Genomic DNA, 9895 nt, shown 5'->3' on the forward strand with positions numbered 1-9895 from the left:
TGAGACTGTTTCTGCAAGAATTAGGACTAGGTCAGACTAGTCAAGGTCAGACACAGGAGCTCGTTGACGTGGTACGCTACTGAACAAAATTCTACGTTTGAGGGAAGATATTTGAGACACATTACATTAGGCTAGGCTACTCGATGGAATCATGTGAATATTGATGATCAGTAATTTGTTGTGTGCAGGATCGGACAACCATGGCAAGTCATAAACGAAAGCCGGTGAGATTCAACGTTGGAGGGAAGATATTTGAGACGACGGCTACATTCATTCTAAGGCCACCCCAAACTCATTTCTCTGAGCCATGTTGGACGATGTTTGGTCAATGCAGTACGAGGAATTTGGAGAACATTTCATCGACAGAGACCATGCTTGCTTTAGTGTCAGTGTCTTCCTTAATCTTATTCGAACCGGTGACCTTTCTATTCCTCCAACCATTCTCGACAACCTTCTCTTCCGAGAGGCCCATTTCTACGGACTTCTCGACTAGATGGTTGGACTCTGCTGAAACCAAATGCATTAAAGAAATAGATGGGTGAGAGTGGCCTATATAATACATAATTTCTTAATTATTAAAAAATATTTTTAAAATATTTTTCAAACCAAGTTTTTGTGTTTTTAATTTATGTTTTTTTACCATTTTTTTATTTTCTGAAAAGTTATCGATTGTTATATCATATTTTAAATAAATAAATATATTAGATCGGGCCTTTGGACTAGCTCAACGTGTCGATCCAAATAGGGAAATCCTTAGGAAAAGTTTTTCTAAATTGCATGTCAGATTTGATTTCCTAAAATTTGGGGAGGTGTATAATTCCTTATATATCTACCACACATCTCATGCCCATATTGTCCTTGTAGGCTTTCTCCATTTTACCCATCGACATTTTAGGCCTCCCACATCTTCAAACGAAATCCCTAAAATCTCTCCCTACCACCTTAACTACAAAATCTACATAATTACTAAGATCTTTCCACAAAATTTAAACCACCAAATCTACCTATATCATTCAAATTACTTTGAAATATTATTAATTTCTTGTTAACAAGCATAACTAATTGGTTTGAAGATTCCACTGCAATCAACAACCTTAAATATAGTTTCTTTTTAATGTTATTACACAAGGTGCCATTAATCCCCACTCGTTTTCTTGTTACATTTTTTCAAAAATTAAATCAATCAATGTGGGAACATTATGCGATCATCCTTAGCCACGATTTTACATGATGGAAGTTGGGAGGAGCACGACAATTATCAAGGGTTCAGTACTGGGCACGTTTCAATTCCATTTGATTCCACCCTACAACAACTCAGTGAATGTATTTCTAGAGATCTTCATTTTCTAGAAGGAAAAAAGATTACATGACTTTCACTGTTCAGAAATGGTGCTAGCAAGTCAATAATTATGAGGTTGTTAGTAGATAGGGACGTGGCGTGGGCCATATCCCTATGTCGGATGTCATGTTCAGCGACTACTGCATAGTCGTAGATAGCGACCTCATACATAATACCATATACAGGGTTAGTGAAAGTTTAGACACCGCCTAGAATACATTTTACCTTAGGGAGAAGAAATTTACTTTCATGGACCCTATTGTTCTTGATTGTACTCCCTCTGATTTCACGTTAAAAGAATTATCTAGATAATTCTAGTTCCTTCTTCAACTCTTCTTTATTTTGAAAGACAAATATGTCTTTCAAAATAAAGAAGAGTTGAAGAAGGCGCTTTATGCTATTGCATTAAAAGAGAGTTTTCAATTTAAAATTGTTAAATGCAACAAAAAATAATTAGTTGTGAGGTGCATCGAAGAAACATGCAAGTGGTATTGCCGCTCCTCTCGATACGGCAACAGTAAATTATGGATGATTAGGAAACTCGTACTGGATCATACGTGTTCATTTGACGTTGTTCGTAGTCACCATATAAGCAAGCAACAGCAACAACAATAAGCGAATGTGTCAAGACAATGTTAAGTATGAACAACGGGAGGCACTATAGTCAACGTGACATAATCGATTATGTTCGGAAGAAGCACGAAGTCAATATTAGTTATGACAAGGCCTGTAGGGGAAGAAAGAAGGTCGTTAACTCATTAAGGGGGTCATCGAAACAGTTGTACACTCTCATCCCATCCTTTGCGGGCTGACTAATCGATAAAAATCCAGGTACAGTATCCGCCTATACTTACTCTGTCTTTAGTCAGTCTATATGCGTATTTACTCTATGTATTTCTGCAAGGACATACACAGCTCACGAGGTTGATGGTGATGAGAGGTTTAAATTAGCATCAATAGATGGATTGAAACACTATCTTCCAGTATTTTCGGAATCCTTTCGGTTGCCTTGTTCCATAATGGATTCTGACACAGTATTAGTTTTCATCTTCTGCAATACAACTACTTCCTCCATATTTTAAAAAACAACACTTTAGAATTTCAATATTATTTTTTATTCATGTTCCACTTTTCTAAATTGATTTTATGTTTTTTTTTTAAATCAATTTTACATTTTGATTCAATCTTAATATTTTTTTTTTATTTCAAAGTATGCATTCAACAAATTTTATTTTATAAATTTTGAAATTTCTAAATCTATATGTTATTTAAAATTTTTGAACTTTATAATTTCCCTTCACTATCTTGTTTCATAAAATTTAGGTGAACTAAGGGGGTGTTTGGCTCGTGGGGTTGGCTTGAGTCGGGTTTGGCATCTTGAGCCAACCCCACGTTTGGCCCAATGGGTAGAGAAGCCCAGGAATTAATTTGAAGTCTAGGGTAGAACACTGTGCAATCCCTTGGTTTGCAACACAGGTTTGGTCTTCCTCTTTTCCTCGTCTTCTCTTTTTATTTTTCATCTGTCTTCTTACCTTCTTCATATGGATTAGGGTTTCTAGCTTCTCTCTTCTATCTCTCACCTTCCTCTTACTAATTTCTTCTAAATTTTATTACTAATTTCTCGCATTCTTCCTCATGCAAAATCATAGTTCAAAAACCCCTCATCGAAATCTCCAACCGCCTCGTCATTCTAACCATTCACGCCGCATGATTTCAATTTTCTTCCTCCTCTCCCCTAACTCCATAACTACGTTTTTAGTGTTGTATTTCTTCAGATCTATGATTTTAGTTTTCCATTTCTTTAGATTTATGATTTTGGTTTCGTTTTTCTTCAGATCTACTGCATTTGTGTTACATTCCCAATCACTTCATCTATTTCCCTCTCTTGCACTACCATCATTATTCATAGCCACCCTGTAGAAACCCTAATCCCAAATCTGATCCCTTGCCGCTCAAATTTACCCCAACATTTCATCTCTTGCCGCCTCCAATTACCCCATGAACAGAACATGATTCTTCTCATATGGAGGCTTGGTAGGACAATTGATAGGGTTGTTGGAGCTTGGTAGTGGAGGGTCTTCAAACAGGTTTGTTTTCTATCCTTTACGGTCGATGATGAGAAATCTTTTCTGAAATTTTTGTATGTTATTGTATCATCTATAATTTTTATGCTTCATTCCCATATTTGCTTGCCTCTCCTTTTTTTCCGATTGATGTAATTATTAATCTCCTTTTAAACCGAATCTGAAAATTTCTTTGGTGTAGTTTAAAATTTCATTTGGTTCTCAACTTTCTTCCAAGACTAATTTCGGAGTAGGTTTGCTATTGAGTCCTTTGTTTCTTTTGTTACCATTATTTTTAATTTTCTGAGTACATAGATGATTAGATGTCTGTGATTCACATCGTGGGCGTTGTTATATTCTTGTTGCCTTTGGTTTGTTGTTCCATGTTTTCATGTTCTGCTATGTTCTTTGTCGTTCCATGTATGAGGTTTCTGTTATTCAATAATATTTGATTTTTTATTCGTATTCCTACAACCAATTGCATTAAAGATAGCCTTCATATCCATTTACTTCTGCTATCAGTTTCAATTTATTCTTCTTCATCCCCATGAATTGAAATGGTGGTTGGGATATTTAATAACTTTTATAAAAAATAATTCCTATTTGATTTTTAATTTTTTTTATTTGTTTGAAAATCTGAAATATAATTCACTTATTACTTCTATTTTCTGTGAAGTTCAATTTACTTTTCTTTATATTCGTGTAATGGTGGTTGGGATGTTAATTAACTTATATGGATAGATAATAAATACCTTCACCTCCTCAACTAACCACATCCCCTATAAATTCACCCTCTTTTCACCCCAACACTCGGACTCTTCTTTGTAATTTCTGTTTGCTACCCCTTCTGCCTTTGTTTATGGTAAGTTGTATTATGTATATTTTGTCTTTCAAATTTTTCATTCTTTGTGTTGAATCTCATACTACTTGTTTGATTCACTGTGTGTGAGCAATGGTTCGAAACTGAGGCCGAACTTTAAAATTCCTCCTTCTTATACATAGTTTTTTTTTAACACATGCCCTAACTTATTCATTGTTACTGTAATTTTTTTTCTTCCTTAAAACTTACTTGGTGATGCTTTGTAAAATGGATTTATCTCCCATGAGCTATAATGTATCTTTTTGATTTGCAATTACATTATCTGAGTACTTGATGTTGGATCTCATACTAGTTTTTATTCAAATGTATGAGCAATGGATCTTGAGGCCAAACTTCAAAATTTTGCTTCTTCTATTTTATATATTTTGTTGGGAAATTAACTATCCTGTATGATTTCTCTTTCATAGAAAATATCCAAACACAACCACAATATGCAAATATAGGGAAAAGCACAGAAACGACACTGATAATTTATACTGGTTCACCCTAACTATGGGCTACGTCCAATCTTCCGCTACAACGGGTTCTACTATAATATTGAGATAAATACAATGAGCCTCACAAACGCTCTACAAAGCGCTTTCTAGATGCCACAACAATCGTCATCTAGCTTCTAAGAACTATGACAATAGCTACTTAGGAATACAGAATGAAAAACTTCACTAACCTCAAGAGAACGGGCTGCCGACGATGCTCTACAAACCCTTGTTCTCCTTTTTCCTTCTCTGCCAACAAGCTATTGCCGCCCAAAATAATCAACCACTCAGTCGCCACTACCTTCTTTTTCTTCTCTTCGGCTGCTAATTATTTTTGTCTTCACGACTAGGTTTAAAAACCTTATAATGGGCTTTGTTATTTATTGGCCCAATAACTAGCAAAGGTTATTTCTTTTCTTTCTTTTATTTTGACTCCAAAATAATCCCAACAATCTCCCACTTGGAGACAAAATAACAATCTCGCCTCTCACTGCAACAACAGTATCCCTCATGACTCAGTTCTGACTACACCAACATATTCTAACTGATCAACATCCTCTTGGCACCAACCAAGGCTTAACTCTTACTGCACCAACAATTTCTAAAATCTTCTTAGCACGAACCAAGGCTCCATCTGTGATTGCCCTGAGACTAAGCAATCCTACGTGGTCTTGTCTTCCAGACGTTAGAGACACAACCACGTGCTCCCACTCGAACTAAGTGGTCTCCGACGCTTCCTTCTTCACTCGCACCCAACGACTCTTAAAGGAAAGCTTTTTCACTGATGACTTGGCACTCCCACCCAAGTTCGTTGCCACTCTAGAGACACCACCCTCTACCTTAGCACCAACTGTAGTCTTTCTCAATGCACTCTTTCGCCTACGCGACTTCATCAGCTCGTTAATCCGTCTGACAACTGGGGCTCGAAACTGATAGTCCGTTGAAAGCCTCACTGAGTTGTTCCCCTTTCACTTTCCTCTACTTCTCAGCCGACTGTCAATGCTGCTAGTTCTTTCAAGTCTCCCCCTGAACTATCTGCAGCCCTGTGTATAACCTGTCTCTCTAATTCTCTGGCAACACTAAACCTCAACACATACACTGAAGCTTTTCTGTAGCCAACAACCACTACCTCGGATCCTCTCATGAGTTTCCATCTGTTCTCTGCAAACTCACTTCTGTAGCCTTCGTCATCCAGCTTCCCCGCTGATATCAAATTCATCATGAAACTGGGTACATACCTGACACCATGAAAAACTAACTCGGTCTCATTGTCAGTTCTCAGACGAACATCACCAATTCCTCTGATCTTGGAGAGTCTCCCATTTACCATCCTCACCACGCCATGATTTTCTACAGCAAAGGACGTGAACCAACTCATGTCTGAAGCTGCATGCACCAAAGCTGCACTGTCCACTATCCACTCTGATGACCAGTCTACAGGTGTTGTGTTACCTTCAATACAAGCTAACACATCCGCTAACACATAATTTAGAGTGTCTTCATTTTCCTGATCCTCCTTAAGCTTCATGCAGTGTTTCTTGAAGTGACCATTCTTGTGGCAGCAAAAATATTCAACTTCTCCACTGGAACTCCCGTTACCTTATTATTCCTATGTTGCTGCTTCCCGTTGTACTTCATCTTGCCCTTCCCCTTAATCTGAGCTACCAAAACTGATTCAACTCCATTTTCTGCCCCTGAAGTAGTTGCAGACATTTTCCCTAATTTTCTCCAGGCTTCCTCAAATAAGGCGACATCACAAATAGCTGAAAATTTCAAGCTATTTTCTCCCAGCGAATTCGACACCGCGGTCTTCATCGTCTCCCAACTATCAGGCAAAGACGTCAACAGCCTCATAGCTTTCACCTTCTCCTCAATCTTGACACCCATCCCTTTTAATTTGTTCAAGATATCGGTGAGCTCATTAATGTGGGAATTCACCGAGGTTCCCTCCTCCATATGGATGTTAAAATACTTCTATATAGAAGTATTTTTGTATTGGCAGAAGGTTTTTCATACCTATCTTGCAAGGCCTTCAACAACTCTTTTGCAGTCGTCTCTTTCGCCACGAGACTGCATACCCCCATTGATAATGTCATTCTGATATTTGCAATGGTCTGCTCATCCATCTCATTCCAAGCTTTGTCTGTCATATCCCCTGGTCTCTCCCCCAAAGTCTTGTGTATCTTCTTGCACGTAAGAAGATCTTTTACTTGCATCTTTCAAAAACTGAAATTCTCTCCATTGAACTTTAGAACCCCTTCATAGTAATGGTGTGCTTGATATTTGTCACCCATGATGCTGCAACCTTACAGCTCTGATACCACTTGTTGGAAAATTAACTATCCTGTATAATTTTTCCTTCCACATAAAATATCCAAACACAACCACAATATGCAAATATATGGAAAAGCACAGAAACGACACAGAGAATTTATATTGGTTCACCCTAACTATGGGCTACGTCCAATCTTCCGCGACAACGGGTTCTACTATGATATTGAGATAAATACAATGAGCCTCACAAACGCTCTACAAAGCGCTCTCTAGATGTCACAATAATCGCCATCTAGCTTCTAAGAACTATGACAATAGCTACTTAGGAATACAAAATGAAAAACTTCACTAACCTCAAGAGAACGGGCTGCCGACGATGCTCTACAAACCCTTGTTCTCCTTTTTCCTTCTCTGCCAACAAGCTACTGCCGCCCAAAATAATCAACCACCCAGCCGCCACTACCTTCTTTTTCTTCTCTTCGGCTGCTAATTATTTTGGTCTTCACGGCTAGGTTTAAAAACCTTATAATGGGCTTTGTTATTTATTGGCCCAATAACTGGCAAAGGTTATTTCTTTTCTTTCTTTCATTTTGACTCCAAAATAATCCCAACATATTTTATTTTTATGGCATGACATAATCTAATTATTCTCACTTTAATTTTTTTCCTTATTCTTGTTCTTATTACTTTCTTATTACAAGCATTTCTTATTTAGTAGCATGCATTTCACACGGATCATAGCTTCCTAAGGTACTCTCCTCTCCTTTTATCTATTTTTTCATGCCCCCACGCACCTACTTATTATATTGTTCATGTTCCTTGCAGTTCGTGAGACCATTCGTTACGTCATCTCTGCACATCTCAGCCTCGCATCTTTGCATTTAGGTAATGTTCGATTTCCTAATCTATATTTACGCATTGGTTCATCTGTTAGTGTTTTGCTATGTGCACATGTCATTATAGTTATTAGTTTTTATATGTTGTTCAAACTCATTACTCATTTATGATTGCGATTGCAAATTCAAACCTTTGTTTTTAACTTATTGTATTATGATTCAACTTTAGCTTACATCTGTATTGGACATTACTATATTTTAATTTATTATGCCAATTTTATTGTCTTATTTGCATATCTTTCATAACAATAAGAGAAATTTTGATGTTCTTTTAAAATGAAATGAATAAGATCCCAACACCAAGTATTCAAGACATGGAATGAATGCTAAGATTGTTTTTTTTTAAAATAAATTATCCTAAAACTAGTGGTTAATTAAATTATATTCTTAAATGTATAACTTTGATAATATTTTCCAATAATGAATGATAATGATATTTGTAAATGAATGTACAAATGTTTTTGGTAAGATTAGATTTCTAGGTATATGTTTTAGAACATTTGAACTCAATCAATAACAATTATTTTTTACAATAGTCTTATAAATTTAGATTGTTATATTCATAATTTTGATAACGTTTTTAAATAATAATTGACAATTAATTTTAAAATAGTTATAAAATGCTTTTAATAAAATTTGTCTATGTTTGCAATTAATTTTTTCTGCTATCCTAATATAATCGACGAAAATTATATAATATTTCATAATACTAATTTATAACCATGATAATATTTTGAAATAATCAATAATTATCTTGAAATGGTTGAAAAATGGTTCTACTAAAATATGCCTTACGTTGCAATGGTTGTACCATTATTTTAAAAATGGCGGTAAAATTTGAGATTCTTTTTTTTTTTTTTGCTAATATGTTTTAGGATATTTGATCCTAATATAATAAATGAAAAGTAGATAATATTTTATATTAGTAATTTATAACCATGATAATATTTTAAAATAATCAATAAAGATTATTTTGAAATGGTTGCAAAATGGTTTTACTAAAATATGTCTTAAGTTGCAATGGTTGCACCATTATTTTAAAAATGGCTGTAAAATTTGAGAATTTTTTTTTTTTGCTTAATATGTTTCAAAATATTTGATCCTAATATAATAATTGAAAAGTAGGTAATATTTTATATTAATAGTTTATAATCATGATAATATTTTAAAATAATGAGTCCAAATTATTTTAAAATGGTTGCATTTTTTTTTCTAAAGTTGGACTATCTATGATTGGAAAAGTGGTGTCATAAATATAGACTATTCTATTCATAACTCTAATAATATTTTGAAATAATAAGTAACAATTAATTTTAAAATCAGCTTACTAAAATATGCTTCTAATTAATCAGTGACCATGAGAACCATGATTAAATAATGAATGACAACTTATTTTGGGAATGTTATTGGAAGCAATGATAGATTACAATAATTTAGGGGTAGATGTAAACTGATTTTATTCTACATATTAGGGATATGGGAAAAACGAAATTCTATGTCGTATTTGCCGATCGTAGACTTGGAATTTACAAGACATGGTATGATTGTAATAGACAAGTTTATGGCTTCACTGGGGCAGTGCACAAGTCATATTTGACACTAGAAGAAGCTGAGTATGCCTACATTGCAGCCACAGTTGGCCAATCGACTGACCTAGGACCTACTAATCATGGTTTTATCGCCCAACCCACAAGAAGTACTCACCGCGTAGGAGGATATGAAGGAAGATTTTATGTTATCAGATTGTTAGCAATAGGGTTCATACTTGGAATACTTGTATTGTACGTAGGAAGTAGTTTCATTAAAAATTTGTGAGGCTCATGTATCGAATCCTTTTGTTTCAGGACCTTAACAAAAATTATTAGTAATGGACATGGATATGGATATGGACATAGAACCATATGAGTTGATTGCAATATTAACTGCCATATGCACAACACAACGTCAGTTCCTAGTAGTCTTAAATA

The 9895-nt window shown here is 35.2% G+C and overlaps 1 long non-coding RNA gene across 2 annotated transcripts; it reads left to right on the top strand.

Moving 5' to 3' along the window:
• The first annotated feature begins 2713 nt into the window (after positions 1 to 2713).
• On the top strand, positions 2714 to 9858 carry LOC111020694 (uncharacterized). Of its 2 annotated transcripts, none has more exons than XR_015793125.1 (3): positions 2714 to 3426; positions 7748 to 7917; positions 9401 to 9858. It is a non-coding gene; the product is annotated as an uncharacterized LOC111020694 (long non-coding RNA). The 2 variants fall into 2 exon arrangements; XR_002602730.2 differs by having other exon boundaries at positions 2721 to 3426; positions 7858 to 7917; positions 9401 to 9857.
• The last annotated feature ends 37 nt before the right edge of the window (positions 9859 to 9895 follow it).

This window comes from Momordica charantia (genome assembly GCF_013281855.1).
Source record: "Momordica charantia cultivar OHB3-1 chromosome 8 unlocalized genomic scaffold, Mcharantia_2.0 BLBB01000008.1, whole genome shotgun sequence".
Lineage (NCBI taxonomy): Eukaryota > Viridiplantae > Streptophyta > Magnoliopsida > Cucurbitales > Cucurbitaceae > Momordica > Momordica charantia.